The following is a 16,558-nucleotide window of genomic DNA, read 5'->3' on the forward strand; positions in this document are numbered from 1 at the left end:
AGAAATAGCAGTCCACGTTAGGCCTGGAATTATAGACCAACAACAATAAAAATAAATGAGATTGTAACCAAGATATGGCATTGTAGAGCTGTTTAATGTACCTGGACTTTACTTCAAAGTAGTTATTTGTCTAGTATTGGAAAAAATGTTCTATGAACCTGACATTAACTGTTACATTTGTAGCAATGATGTTATATATGTCATGTCTTTCCTCATTCTAAATTATTAGTTGTTTTCCCACTAAACTATTCCCTTTCGAAGCAAAGTGCATAAGCAAAATTGTCTAATAATAGAAGAGTAATGGTTTTAGTTTTGTAATACACCATTTGCATATTGGCTTGGAGAAAATCATAGAAATCTGGAAGATTGGTATTCCACGGCAATTGAAGGTACTCCTCGGCAGTTGTTTTGCTAGGGGTATTGCCAGTATCTGCACTTTGCGCAGGAGCAGGTCATTTATGGTATGAAACTAATTTACAATAGTTCATAATTAAGAATCCCAACCCTCTTCTGTGTATCTTCTCAAACATAGTCTTTTTCCAGATTTTAGCTGCTGAAGTATTTTTGGTGGCATGGGGTGTAGTTTGGTGAGCAATTTTAAGCTTTGTTCTGTTGAATAGTGACATGTAATGCAGCCTGCTGAACGGTGTCTACTGGTTCAGATTACTCAAGGCAAGATCATGTAGGCTCTGGCAGGAGAAAAGTAGGAAACAGGAGTAACCAACATTTGTTTGGTGTAGATCAATTTAAGAGATCAGCAGAAGAATATTTTGCCAGTGTCATTTTGGTGTTCATAATAAATTATTGCTGTGCTATGGGCAATTGCTAGCAAAAGCACGTACGGTACAAAAGACCTGTTTTTTAAATAAATGTTATTGCTCACTGCTGCATCTTGCACCCTTTCGGCCGCACAGAGCATATTCCACACCCTTCATTCTTGCGTTTCAGCTGTTTGCAGGATGCTTTAATAATAAATGCCTGCTTGCTAAGCAATTCTCAGTCATTCTTAGAAAGGTTGTAAGCTAACCAGCTTTGTTGTGTACTGTCAAAGCCAGTGTCTGCAATATGTGGAACAAATTTCTTATTAGCACAAATACCTGTATTTTTTCTTCCTTGTTAATTACTGTATTAATTTAGATCTCATAGGTGGAAGGTTCTAACAGTATCACCCTCAACCAATCATGGTACTTGCAGATCTCCTTGAAAATTAGACTCTTTAAACCCTTTGGAGAGGTGCAAAGAATTTAATAGAGATGAACCTAATAGAATTGTATAGCAAAAAGAACTCTACACAGTATTATTTTGTGTGAAATGATATAAACTCTAAACTATACCACAGATATAGGTATATACATTTCTCTTAGATTATAAAATTATTCAAGAAATTAAAAGAAAATTTGTGGTTTTCTCTGTGGGGCAAGTTATACCATGTTACATCGTACTGGTTTAAAATTACATCTTATACTAGCAATCAGGCTAATCAGGTGAACCCAACTGCTCTTGTGGCTTCCTTTTGCTTCCCCATCACAAAGAGTTTCCTTGTGGAAAAGCAAAGAAATCTGTGGGGGGACAAATTCTATGCACGTGCTTTGATGCAGATTTACCTCTGAAGTGAGGGGACCAGGCTGTCATTGAGAGGAGTGCTAGGGGAAGGGGCTGCTGCTACCTGGGTACTTTGCCTTTTCCAGAGACAATCTGGGAATGTACAGAAAAGTTAATATAGCATGAGGTTTTGTTAACTTTTTTGATGCCTAGGGGAGTATCCTTCAGAATAGTCCTGGGACAGTTGCCAGCGGAGGGAGTTCTGTCAGTGCCACTGTGCCAGACAAGTGGCAAAGAAGGCATTTGGACTGGTCTCCAGTTAGTCTCACAATTTCACTGCAGGTTTTGAGGAGCTCAGCATTTTTCCCCTTAAAGGCCTTTTCCCTGGAATCACATTGTTGTCTGAGAATCTCTGCTTTCATTTAAAAAAACCCTACTTCACTGGGTCCTACCCCAGGGCCCTAATAATGGTGGAGGGTTCCATCATGGAGCCAGTGGGGATCCAACCAAGATGCACTTAGAATCACAGAGCTTAATCTGCACAGCACTGTGACTCCTGTGCACCTAGCTGAAATGCCACAGACTCAGTTTTGGCCCTGCGAGGCCTCCCCTCCTATCAAGGTATTTCAGTTAAAACAACCCCTCCAACTCTCTAGATCTTAAAGTTGCAAGAAAAAGTGTGAAATTATGAGCCTCAGAAACGAGGGGGCAATTAAAAAGTTCCCCAGATTTATAGATTTGTTTACAATCTTATGATTTTGTAAGCCAATCTTGTTGTATCTACTTTCTGAACACTTGAGGTCAACAGTGCAACTTCTGAGGCTTGCACATTTTGGTATCCAAAAGCTCTGTCCATTCAGCAGCATATTTTCCAAGGCTTGTGTCTGTCCAGCAGCAGAATTGATACATGTCCCCATTGTGTTTTCAGAAGAGTTCTGCATTTAGCTCTGCAAAATGCACACCAGGGGATCTAAATGCCACTTGAATATGCAGATGGCTGTGTTGTGTTTGGTGCGTGTGTAGCTGCCCTCAGGCAGACTCAAATGTGGGGCCTCTGGAGCTTAGGGCAGGTGCTGCTATACTTGAGCTGAAAGCCAGCTGGGTCTCAGCTGAGGCTGTAGAGGACACTTATCTTTCCCTGTGACATGGTCTAGGTACCACTGCATGGAACAGTTAACCACACATAGGTGTGTGGGTTATACCTGCACAAATGTGGAGGGGTGAAGAGTTTTTTAGATGTCATTTTGACTCACAGCATGAAACATCCATATATAGTAAAAGCCTAATTATCCGGCACTCAGAGAACCAGCATGTGTGGTTAACGGGCATGCCCAGCTGCTGCCAGCTTCAGGGACCAGCATCCCAGCCAGGGCCAACTGCTGCAGGACCAGCTGTCAAAGGGCTGGTGTTACAGCTGGGGTGACTGCCTGCTCCCTGGCTGGGGTCCACACAGCAGAGCCAGGTGCTGGCCCCAGCTCTAAAACTGGCGCATTTTGTTATCTGGCATCCTCAGTTCTCTGGGAATGACATATAGTAAAGCCAGTACTGTAGTTACTTAATACATGTGTACAGTTTATAATACGGGTATCAGTGTGTGATAATGCTACTTTTTATGGTATTAGGCCCCAATACTGCGAAGATTTATGTTTGTGCTTACACATGTAGTCCCATCAAAGGCAACAGGACAGTACTATTCACAGTATGCAAAGTTAGGCATGTGCATAATTATTTGCGAGATTGGGTTCCAAGTATGCGTTTAAGCCCTCCTCAGATTGAGTGTATGAAACATACAAAAGAAACAGAGAATCTCTTATCAACTAGACTTCAAAACCTAATTTAATGACAACAATGCCCACTAGAGATTACAGCTGTGTCAGAAAGGGTTTCCTGTCATAGGCTTTTCCATATAAACTTTAATGATGCATAGATGTCAAATAACAATTTTTAAAAACACTTTTGCATGCCCAGTGTTAGTTCAGATTATCTTACTTTGGAGCTCTGAACAAGTACAGGGGATTTGGGTGTTGAGTGCTTTTTTTCTAAATGGGAACTACAATTTTTTTAAATACAAAGGAGTTCAAAATGTTCATGAAATAAGTGTGCAGAAGAGAGGTTAATGAAAAATTTGAGTGGAAACAGTGATTGGTAAAATGATTTTGTTATAACATACTAAAAATTTATACAGTAATAAAAGTTTTGTGGAAATTAGTTTCTGGGGGTCTTGCTGCAATATCATAAATGAAAAACAATATTCCAGTCTTTGTCTTCAGAAGTTTAATTAAGACTATATGTAGGTCTGTAGCATCTATGTTCTCCATTCACTGTGCCTCCCCCTTGCAACAGCCCTCTCCCTGCACAGCAAATGCTGTGCAGGAATCTCACAGCTGCCCCCTCACTCCCATCCCTTTTCTGTTGCTAGTGGCCAAGGACATGCTAGGAAATATAGTCCCTTCCCTCTACTCCAGGGTTGGCTTTCTCGGCAGAGAGCCGGCCAAGGAATTACAGCCCCTACGATGCCTTGGGTTCCCCCATCATGCCCTGTAGCATCCCCCAGCACAGCACAGCAGGCAGGCCGGAACAGAGAGAAAAGAGACATAGGGGTGTGTTTGCACCCTTTGTGTGTGTGCACACACACATGTATGTGCCTGAAGAAGGACCTGTTTCAGTGCTGGTCAGAGAAATGTTGCACTCACTCTGACTCCGATGCAAGGGCTGCATTCTCAACGCTGACACACTGGAGCTGGAAAAGCAGCATTATGACTTTTATGGCGAGAGAACCTTACACCCATCAATAACCTACTTTGAAGTTGCTTGTATTTTATATCAAAAGAGCTTTCTAGAGATTTTCCTCGGCCCCTACGTCTGTTCTGCTTCTTTTCTCTTACCTTGTTTGTTCTAAGGATCTTAAAGAAGGTACAAGCACAAGATCAAGGGCCTCAGTAATAATTGCAAATTCATTATGTTTTTGAGAGGGGAAGCAAATTCTCAGGTTACAGTATAAAGGAACAGCGTTGTCCTGAAAGTGTGCCAAGTAGCACAAGAGATCATTGGCAGCAGTTCTGACCTGATACACTAACTCCTGTGTTTTTAAAGAATGACATGAGGTTATAGTAAAATGTTTTGTTGTTGTTGGAAGTCATCTGACTGAATTTCTCTTTACCTCCTATAAAATTTAAGGGGAAAGGCACATTAATTTTTCTTCCCCACCTGGCTCCAAGCTTTCTCTGTGGGCAATAAAATGAAGTACCGGAAAGAAAGTATTCTGTGAGGTAGAAGAACAAATTATGTAATAATACATATTATTGCCCAGGTAAAGGCAAAGGCACGAATCCTGCACCTCTTAACTGGGAGTAGCCTTTATGCACTGACCTCAGCAGGACTGACTGCTCTTGTGATTAGGGAATGGGCCTCTAGACTTGGAATTTATTTCATTCATTTGGACAGAAACTAAAAAAAACTGACACAATAAATATTGTTGTAGAGCTTAACCAAGAGTTTGTTACATTCAGAGGCCAAAATCTGCTCTCTCAGTTGCTCATCTTGTGTTGATTTTCCATATTTCCATAACATAAAAGGACCTTCGCTCCTTCACAGTTGAAATCATAGAAAATGTAGGACTGGAAGGGCCTCAATAGGTCTTCTAGCCCAGACATCTGCACTGAGAGAAGACTAAGTATTTCCTGGACTAGAGATTCTCAGCCGGTGGTGCATGGGCCATCTGCAGCCCATTTAGCACACAGCTGCAGCCTAGCTCAGCTGTGTGGTAAAGGCTGTGGGGCCAGGTCCTGGTTGTCCTGAAGCGTGGTGTATGCTGGGGTGCTGGTTGCCTTGCCACCCTCCATGTGGTTCCAGGGTAGGCGTCTTGGCTGCTGCCTGGCCCAACATAGTCAGGAGCCACCCATCACCCTGGGTCCTCACTGTCTGTAGGGCCACGCGGCAGCTTCCAGTTTCTCAGCTTCCCACCAATCCTGCATGGGGAGGCTCTGGGCTGCCGACTACCTCCCATCTGTGTGTAGCAGACTCCGGGCTCACAGCTGCCCTCTGGTTTTGTACAACAGGGTTCGAATCCTGGCTGACAGCTGCCACCCACCCTAGTTGGGGTCCAGGATGCTGCTCAGCCTGGCAGGCTCCGGGGTCCACATTGCCCTCTGTCCCCACACAGGAGGTTCCATTGCCCAGACTGCTATCTGGCCTGGCAGAGTTGATCTCTGGGGTGCTGGCTACCTCCTGGCAAGGACAAAGTCTGGCCTGCCAGCGCCTGGCAGGCTTCAGGATGCCAGCTGCTCATCAGGGTTGGGGCCTCCCACGTAGTGGGTTCTGGCGTCAGGGTCCCTGCCGCCTGACCCCCACTCTGCTCTGTTACCTCCAGATCCCACTCTGTGAAGTGGTTTCTTTGTGAAGGTGTTCAGTTGGGCCTCTAATGATAAATATGGTGAGCGTAACTGATCTACACCATCCCTGACATGGGTTTGTCTTTTTCTTAAAATCCTCCAGTGATGTGAGAGAGGTTCTGCAACCTGCCTAGGAAATGCGTTCAGTGCCTAACTACCCTGAGCGTTAGGAAGTTTTCCCTAATCTCTGACCTAAACCTCCTTTGCTGCAATTTTAGACCATTACTTCTGGTCCTGTCCTTAGTGGATAAGTTATTTATTATCCTGCTCTTTGTAACAACCTTTTGTGTACTTGAAGTCCTGTTATCATATCTTACTTCAGTACTCTGTTCTTCAGCCTGCACCTAACCAGGCCTACAGGTCATCCCCCGCCTTACAAGTGTAATTTATTCCTCAAAAACTCCTCTTAGGGCAAATTCTCGTAAGTTGAAAATATAATTACCATTCATTTCAATGGGAAAAAATTTTATGTGTTCCTGAGCCCCAAAATTTACACCCACTTACGCTTACCTGACAGGGGGCACAGCTGCGCAGAGCAGGTGGCAGCAGCCCCCTAGCCGCCCGGGGAGTGAGTGGCAGGGCGGGGCCAGGATGGATTGTGTACCCAGCAGCCACGTCTCCCAGGAGTGCCTGGGAGCCTGCGTCTGCGGGCCAGGGCGTGCTGTTGCAGCGCTGAGGTGGAGACCAGACCAGCCCCAGGTAAAGACTGGTCTGGGGGCTCTGGGAAACCGCCGCCAGGCGGTGAGTGGCACCCAAGGAACAGCTGTGCAGGGCGGGTGGAGGTGGCCCCTTAGCTGCCCGAGGAGCGAGCGGCAGGGGCAGGGCCTGGATGGGCTGACTTTCTCCAGCTGCAGGGTGTCCGCATCCCACTGAGGCACTCGTAAACTCGAGTAAATGCCTTATAAGGTGAAGTAGTGGTCCTTAATCAAACTGCTCGTAAACTTGAATTCTTGTAACCCGAATGGGCGTGTCTCAGGGTATGACTATTTTTTTTCAGTATTTCCTTGTAGTTTGTGTTTTTCAGAACTTTAATAATTTTGTTGCTTTCTTAAGGACTTTCTCCAACTTGTCCACATCTGTCCCAATAACTCCAGCTGAAAAGTGTTGAATAAAGTAGAAATTGTTTTTCTTGTCTTGTGTACCACGTTCCTGCCAATACGTCCAGGAATATTTGTTTTTGTTTTAACGGTATTACATTGTTGATTTGTAATTAGGTTTGATTCATTTGATCCATTAACACCTCAATCCTTCCTCTGAAGTGCCTCTCCCTAGGCAGTCATTTCCTATAATGTGTAGTGGATTATTCCTTTCTAAGTGTAGAGGTTGAACCTCTCTCATCCTTCACCCTTGGGAGCTGACTGGTGCTGGATGAGAGAATTTGCTGATGACAGGAGGTCAATGTTTCTAGCAGCATTATCAACACTTCCACTGCTTACTTGGCTCTTAGAAGACATTCGGGGTAAATTACAGCTAAATAACTCAAAACATGCAAATGGCCATTTCGAAGTTTACTAATGAGGTGCTGAAATACATATTCAGCGCCTCATTAGCATGCGGGCAGCCGCGGCACTTCGAAATTGATGTGGCTCGCCACCATGCGGCTTGGTCAGACGGGGCTCCTTTTCGAAAGGACCCTGCCTACTTCGAAGTCCCCTTATTCCCATCTGCTCAGAGGAATAAGGGGACTTCGAAGTAGGTGGGGTCCTTTCAAAAAGGAGCCCCGTCTGAATGAGCCGCGTGGCAGCGAGCTGCCTCAATTTCGAAGTGCCGCGGCTGCCTGCATGCTAATGAGGCGCTGAATATGTATTTCAGCGCTTCATTAGTAAACTTCGAAATGGCCATTTGCATGGCCATTTCGAAGTTTGGGGCTAGTGTAGACATAGGCAGAAATATTCATACATACTGAACAGTCAGAACATAAGCTGCAGTTCTGTTGTGGCTTATCAAGAAAGATGAATGGGAAAAAAAGCCCAGCAAAAGTGTCCCTAAACAACTAATAAACATTGGGGTTTTCTATGAAAAATCTCTAAAGTTAATCCCTCATGGTCAAAGAGGGATAAAATTAACTTCCACTGAAGTCAATGACAGACTTTTCACTGATGTAAGCAAGTGCTGGATTGGGATGCATATGATCAGAATATTCAGTGCTGAAAAGTAAGGTATTTAGGAAAGGATAAATATATTATGCAATCCAGTTCAAAATGCATTATACTTTATGACTCCAAGATGGTTTGTTTAAATGCTGCACATCACATTGGTGTCATCTTTATTAATTGACTGTCCAATAGATGAATAAGCATGAAAAATGTAAACTCAGTAATGTTGAAGATTTACAACATACCTATGTTTATAAGGTGTCACCAGCATGGAGGAAGTTTCCATTGTATTCTCCTCCCACATTCTTTCATTGTATTACACCTAGTTCTAGCACTGTCTTCTTTGCATATACCTGCCCAATGTCTTATGAGATGAGCGTGCATGATAACTATTATGTCTGTGCATATATGTGTGGTATAGATGACCTTGAGCCAGGATAGCTCAACCTGTAACACCTGCAAATACTCATCATTAATGGAATCAGTAGCTAACATTCCTTCTTTGTATTCTGGTGGGGGGACGAATCTTTTGAGAGAAGTTTCCTTGTTTTTTTTTTTTATTTACTCTCTGACACTGGCTGTTGTCCAAGGTTACATTGACTTTCCATATTAACCTGTCTTGACAATAGAATAGAGCTTATTTCTGGAGTGAAGTATATCAATTGACTCTTTTATAGATGTGTTGGAGCAGTGTTTTTGATTTACTTCTTGTGCTTATAAGCATGGCTGAGTTTTTTTTTATTTCACAACTGAAATGCAGGCACTCCAAGGTACTCTCCCTGACTCTGCCGAACCAATTCCACAGTTTCAATCCAAATTTAACACTTTGATTCGTGCACCTTTTCTCACTGGGCTACCATCAATTCTTGAATAAGTTTGTAAACTCATAACAAATGATCATAGAATGGGATAAGAGATGCATTTTGGCAAACTAATGGTTAAATCTATCTGAAAGTAGATTTTATGTAGCTTTAAAGGGAAAACTTATATTTTCAAAAGTATTTTTTGCCTTTTTTTGCTACAGCTTTCCTCTTCCACTTCTTTGTGATATAAGTTATATATACGGACAGATACTCTGGGTGGCTTACACCAAGGTGTGACTTACACCACCAGGAACTGTAGAATGATTCAGAGAACTGACCTGGGGATTGCACTTTTAGTTATTTTTCCAACTGTATCTTTATAAAAGGCTTATAAGTAAATAAAACCTGTCAGCCTTATCTTTTTGCATTGTGCACAGTAAGTTGGGATGATTATTTATCATCCTCAGGCCCTTTAGTTCATATTTGGTAACTCCCTCTTCACACAGTTACACACAAGATTAAGATTTTAATTAGCTTCAGAGTAGGCAGTTTAAAGTCCAATAAAATATCACAGCTCACATTGTAGGTGGTGAATATCAGCAAAAACTACTTTGGTTCCTGGACACAAACATTTACTCATGGTGAGAGAGATTTAATTTCAGTGTTCAAATTCAGCTATGTTTCAAACTTAGTTTTCACAGCATGAAATAGGAATAACAATAATACCTGATATGGCTACCTGTAATGGGAAGTCCTGTCAGCATTTCTACATATGGGCTATGTCTACACTAGCACACTACGTCGAAGTAGCCTATTTCTACGTAAGAACATCAAGATAGGCTACTGCGACATGTATCGTCTACACATCCTCCAGGACTGGTGCCCTCGTCATTCAACGTCGAAGTAGTGACGGAGAACGTGGAAAGGAGCCGCTTCGGAAGGAAATGCAGAGCGTCCACACACACAAGTGCTCCCTGTCGAAATAAGGGGCCAGCAAAGCCCCAAGCTGCTCCCTTAAAGGGCCCCTCCCAGACACATTCAACCTGCACAGCACGAGATCCACAGAGCCGACAGCCAGTTGCAGACCTCGTGCACGCAGCATGGACCTGCAGCTACAGCAGCAGCAGCAGCAGCCAGAAGCCCTGGGCTAAGGGCTGATGCACGGGGTAACCATTAGAGCCCCGCAGGGCCTGGACAGAGTGTCTCTCAACCCCTCAGCTGATGGCCACCATAGAGGACCCCGCTATTTCAACGTAGCGGGACGCGGATCATTTACACACGCCCTACTTCGATGTTGAACGTCGAAGAGGGGTGTTATTCCCATCTTCAGACAGGAATAGCGATTTTGACATCTCGCCGCCTAACATCGATTTCAACATCGAAATAGCTCACGGCATGTGTAGACGCGACACGTACTATTTCGACGTTGTGCCAGCTACTTCGAAGTAGCCGGCTAGTGTAGATGCACCCATGAAGATTTATTACCCGACCACTTGATTTCACTCTGTCTTGGAAGCTGCAACCCAGGAATCTTTAAACATGGAAATGAAGGCTGATTTGAGCAAAAGAGGCTTCGTTTTCACAACAGCCATGTTTCATGCTTGCCACAAGCAAACCCAAACTTGCCAGATTCTCTCAGCATTTATTCCTGCTCTGTAAATTCAGTGGTATTCATAGAATAAAGCCTACCTGGGTGTGCACCCAGGCAGTTAGTCTACGGCCCTGGTGCACAGGGATTTTAGAGCCCAATCTGCACAGCACTGTAATGCCTGTGCCCCCAGCTGAAATGCCACAGACTCAGTGTTGGCCCTGCTAGGCCTCCCCTCCTATCCAAGCAGAAGGACTTTGAGGCCAAAGCTGAGCTGTATTGTGATCCCCAATGTACCTGGTGGCAATGACGCTCTCCCAGTGTTGGCCTCACCATCAAGACAGAGGGCTGTTGGGGCCAAATGTGAGTATGAAGTGGGGTAGGCAGCACTGCCACCTCCTGCTGCAGAACTCCTCCTTGGTAGCCTGCCTACCATCGCTCTGCTCCTTGCAGCCCAGGTCCCTTCTCAGCGATAGGGAGTGATGGAAGGAGGGCACTGAAATTGGCAGGACTCAGTGGGCCAGCCGCTGGGGCAAGAGCTGCAGTCAGGGGGACATATGATGGGGAAAATTTCTGGAGTTGCCCCTGCCTCACACTAGGCCAGAAGAAGGTGCTCTTTATAGGGAGTGGCTCTCCACACAGGCACAGATGCTATAGCTGTTCCTTGTTTGCTCTCAATGGCTGTCTGAGACTGTACGTGTGTCATTTAGGGAGCCTGCACCAAAACCTCATGCAGGGGAACTGAGCCCTTAATGTTGAGACTTGTTCCTGAATGAGGAAACTTACCAAAACCTTGTGATCTCTGTCACTTCAAATCAGAGGCAGTCTGCATTAATGTTACCTTAAAATTCATCAGTCTGGCATTACATGATACATGCCAGATGCTCGTTACTGTGATTAGTGCAGGGAGGTGGGCTGGAAGAGAATGCTGGCACTAAGTCTGAATTTCCAGAACATGGTTGCTGGTTTGATATCTTGCAACTAAACAGAGGTTGAGGCGAGGAGGGGGAAAGCTGTCATGGTAAATCTTAGATCAGCTCTGCTTTTTCTAGCAGCATTTCCCAATTTCTCAATAACTATAAATTACAGACAAAGACATCAACTATGCTTTGTTTCATCTGTAAAGTTCTCCCACCAAGAGCCTGCCTGTCACTTGCCAGCTTATCTCTGGCTGATCTCTTCTCTAGCTGCTGGTGTTTCATTGTGGCCCACAATAGCTGTTCAGCTCCCATCAGTAGAATGGGATTTGAGAATAGAAATCTGATATCCATAGGTGCAGCTTCCTTCATTTTTCTCATTCTCCCTATGATGGAGAACCCATTAAGTAGAATCTACTACTTGCAGATTCTGTAACAGCAGTAATGTATAACAATCTTGTCAAAATCTTACAGTGTACACATGAAGGAAGAATCACAAAGTCTATTGGTAGATTCACTGCAAAGTCCACCTGACCCTTTCCTTTCACAGCCCAGTGTAGGTCTTGGGTCACCTACCTGACACCTCTATTGTGCATAGGCCTAATCTTGCTCTGTATTTTAGTGTAATATGTTGAGGGTCATCCCTCCCCCACAGGCTTGGAGAGAGGCTAATCTATCAAATTAAGTCACAGCAGTCAAAGCCAACAAGCAAATCACAAGTCTGTAGCTCTTGTGCTTTGTGTGGTGCCTATCAACAATCACTCTTTATCCTAGCTGCCTCTCTAGGGCAGATGGCATACGTAGTCAGGCAGCTGGACTTCTGAGCAGAGCAAAGCACTAAGCAGCCTTTAGCTCAGCCTTCTGGTTAGGGCAGACAGCAGCCAACCCAGTGGGGGCCCTCATCCAGTGGCTGGGACAGAGAAATATGCAATTTTTAGTCCAACTCTGTGTCTGTGGCCACCAGGCAACCAGGAGAGTCAGGGCTCAGGCCTTCTGGGCAGCGCAGAACAATAGCAGTCATTGGCCAAGCTTTTGGTCTTGGTCAGACAGCAGATAAACCCATCCCCAACCAGGGATGGGGTTGCCATGCGGTGGGGGGCGGAGGGGGGAAACAGGGAGAGGGAAGTAGGTGGACCTGGATCTACCCTACTTCTCTAGGTCCTACCCCAGGGCCCTAATAATGATGGAGGGTTCCATCATGGAGTCAGTGGGGATCCAACCAAAACACACTTAGAATCACAGAATACTAGACCTGGAAGGGATCTTGAGAGGCCATAAAGTCCAGTCCCCTGCCCTCTCAGCGTGACCAAGCACCTTCTAGATTACACCCGACAGAGATCTATCCAGCCTGCTCTTAAGTAGCTCCAATGATGGACGTTCCATAACTTCCCTAGGCAACTAATTCCTGTGTTTAACCACCCTAACAGTTAGGAAGCTTTTTCTCATGTTCAATCTAAACCTCCCTTGCTGCAATTTAAGCCCATTGCTCCTTGTCCTGTCATCAGAGTTTAAGCAGAATAAATTTTCTCCCTCCTCCTTGTAACATCCTTGCAGGCACTTGAAAGCTGCTATCATGTCCCCTCTCAGCCTTCTCTTTTCCAAACTAAACAAACCCAATTCTTTCAGTCATCCCTCATAATTTAATCATTCTTGTTTCTCTTCTCTGGACCCACTCCAGTTCCTCCACATCTTTCCTGAAATGTGGTGCCCGGCACGGCACATAATGCTCCATTTGAGGCTATAGCCCTGACATTTTTGTTTGCAATTACATGGATTAGGGTGGAATTTTTTTTTCAGTTTTCTTTCCTTAGGCTTCCGCTCTGCTAATCCCTTTTTTTTGCAGGACAATGGCAAGAATTCGTTGGCTCAGAAATTTCAAATGTAAATAGAATTCTTGCTTTTCCAAAGACATTTCACAGTTTATCAAGGGTGAGAAAAGATTTTTCCCTCCAGAGCCAAGCTGACCATGAGGTGGGCAGTTTTCATTTGCTCCTTTCATCAGCATCAGAAAATTTGTACCTCTCCAAGACAAGCTGGAGTTAAAGTTATACAAAATAGATGTCTAAAATCTGATTTGAATGCTTATCTTTCTTCTGCACTATAAATGTTCTCCCCGAGGAGATTAATCTAAATTAGTTTCCAACATGCATTTTCTTTCAGTCTCAGGTCTTATTTTGATTGTCACAAGATATTTGAAGTGTGTAGCTGAGAGCGCTTATATCAAGAATGAAGATTTAGCTTTTTCTCCTTTTTTTGTTCAAGCCTTGACCTACGTAATGGCCATTTGCACAGCCATGCAAGAAACCTGTACCCATCCGGATCCCAGCGTTCATCTCATTAGTGTACCCAGGGAACTGTTTTTCCTTTTGAATAAAGATTTAATGACGGCCAAAGAGTAATTCCCTACAGTATTTAGGATGCTGGACAGTTACTTGTCCTAAGATAAAAGCTTTGAACAAAGTTCCAATATGATCTCTTACAAGACAACTCTTTGACCTAAAATACTAAAAGAAGAATATTTAAAAGTACAATTTCTAAACCAGAATAACAGAATTCTGGGTTACATTTGTCCCTTTGAGATTTGATTATTCTCCAGTGTGATTGGGTTTTGGTGGTAGATAATCCATTGCTGGAAACACAAAGTCTGTGATTCAAGAGCAGGCATTTTAACTCAAAACATCAATAGCTGAAGAGGGAGAAGGATCAAAGGTGAATCATTTTTGTCTGTTAGTCTTTCACTCAACAGATTCAGCCCTAGCCAGGCTGGTTTTCATAACAGAAAAGCTCTTTTAGTTAGGAGGACAAATTTTCAATATGAAGTGCCTCCTTTTTAGTATCTGATATAAGATAAGGCTGTCCAACATGACCTTTTATACTTAAACCTCTTCCAAGCAAAGAGGCACTCCATCGGGTGTTTATAGAGATCTTGATTTTTATATGGAAAATGCTCTAGTAATAAGCATCCCTTTGTAGATTTACAGCCCTGCCTTGAATCACATCCAGATAGCTGATGGAACATCTGGAAAGAATTGCATGTTTGTAATAGGCACTTACCATGTCAACTGGCCAAGCTTTTCAGGCAGAGATCAGAGACCTTTTTTGGCATACTAGTGACCTTTGTTGGCAAACTTTTAGCTATTTGCCAAACAAAAAAGTGTCAAAGAGAACAAGCTGATTTGTATTGATTGATTGGTAGAAAATGTATTTTAAATATATTCTTGTAGGACTGCATTTTTACTTTTCTGAGATGGTATAGGGCAGTTTGAAGTAGAAAAAAATGTGAAATCTATATATGTAACAGGATCCAAATAAATCTCTCTTTTGCCACCCTCTGTGAAATTAACCAAAGGCTGTATTCTGCATTTGCAATAGCCATGCCTATATGAAAAGGGTGTGCATTGAAGAAAACTAGGAACCTCTCATTTACACTCCCACTCTTTGGAGCCGTTAACAGATACGGTCAACAGATGTTTCACCTTTAAATTTAGAGAAGATCACATAACTAGAAATAAAAATAATTTTTTTTTTTTTTAGAAATGCACAGATCTTCTGGATACATGTGAGAGGGCATGGATGTCCCTCTTATTAGTCTAGGAGGGAAGCCGCAACACCTTTCTCTGAGGTCCTTAGCAGGCTCTAAGGCTTTGACCCACTAGGCAGAACTAAACAGCAAGTGGTCCAAGGCTTGGGCCTCAGGCAGTTGGGCAGGGTGGGACACGAAACAGACAGTCCGTGAGGGCTTTGGCAAATGAACACAGGCCTCTTGACCTGAAGTGAGGTGGTCAGTGAGGATCCTGCTGAAACGGACTGACCAGTTTTCTGGTCATACAACCAGACTATAGATAAGTGTCCCTGGCCTATTTCCGATGACCCCTTCTCTCTGTACTTTGGTGTCTTCCATCTCCCCATGGTGGATAGCTAGCAGCCATCTCAGCAGCTCCTTCAAAACATCTGCCTGTTTGGCTTTCCTACAGAATACAATAAAGGGATATGGTCAAGCTGGGAGAAACTTTCCACTTACAAAAGTTTGTACTATTTCTAATATTTGTACTCCTCTTTTATTGTTTTTTTCCCCCATTTCCTTTGGACTCTGGTTCTGTTCTCCATCTGAATTTCAAGTTGAGTTTTAGGTTCAAATAGACCCTCAAAATTCAAAATGAAATCATCACATTTTTCCTTCTTTGCACCTGAAACGGTATATAGTCTCAGGCAGCTTTGGAACTTGTCTAGAGTCTGCTTCATTGTTTGCAGTTTAATACAGGCTCAATGAAAGGCCTGTGAGCTTTTTGCCAAACTTGGCCTCACGTTTGCCTTTCCACGTGAACAGTTTCCATTAGGCTGGCTCGCTGACATGGGAGGAGGGGTGCAAAAGAGGCTCAGTCTTTCAAAAGAGTTTGGGGCTCTCAGCCACTGATACTGCTACCACAGGAGCTGCAGCAACTGGATTCCTGAGACCCTTAAAATCATTGCTGGAGCCCCGGGTGATGCTGAAGGACTGACAGGAGTAGGGGGAGGCTAGCCCCAACTCTTCCCTGCCCCCTTCCACCCCACCCTCCCAACCTTGTCTGCAAGTCTGGCAGTTCTGTCAGTCCCCTGCCATTAGGAAAACATTTTGCGCCCTAAACAGTAGGTCAGTGAGAACTTCCTGGGCACCTTTCATTCCCCATAAAGGTAGACCATCTGTTTTTACAAGTCTTGTTTCAGATCAAATCAAGAGAATAAGAGCATTAAGAAAGCTCAGTATGAAATATTCAAGACAAAATTTAAATCTTCATCTGTATTTCAAACTCACCTTTGTTGAGAGGATGTTTGGACCCAGGGCTTTTGGCTCACACCGTTATAACGATAGAGACCCTTTGAAGCCAGCTCCAGTCCAGATTTTTTACAGATTTCAAACATCTTCAGAGCTGTGTGGAGAACTGTGGCCCTAGTTGGAGCCTGTCTCTGATGAAGTATGCTCTTAATTTATTTATATTATTTGCATTAGCCTTTGTCATGTGTATACCCTGTGCTCTGTTCAGGGGTAATTGGAATAATTTTTAGTATGATAGAGAAACTGCTGCCACATTACCTGTTTGATAATGACATAATAAATGATAATAGCCAGAGTTAGGATGGAGCAAATGAATTGTATACTGGAGTCACAGGAATAAATTCATGCACAAGTAAATATAATACTCCCTGCATTCTAATGTAGCTACCAAGGGGTGTATAAAATCGC

The 16,558-nt window shown here is 43.7% G+C and overlaps 1 protein-coding gene across 1 annotated transcript in view; it reads left to right on the plus strand.

Moving 5' to 3' along the window:
- PRKCE (protein kinase C epsilon) overlaps window positions 1-16,558 on the plus strand; it is a 431,830-nt gene that overhangs the window by 138,372 nt on the left and 276,900 nt on the right. The gene's annotated exons all lie outside the window — the stretch shown is intronic.

The sequence above is a fragment of the Carettochelys insculpta genome, chromosome 3 (assembly GCF_033958435.1).
Source record: "Carettochelys insculpta isolate YL-2023 chromosome 3, ASM3395843v1, whole genome shotgun sequence".
NCBI lineage: Eukaryota > Metazoa > Chordata > Testudines > Carettochelyidae > Carettochelys > Carettochelys insculpta.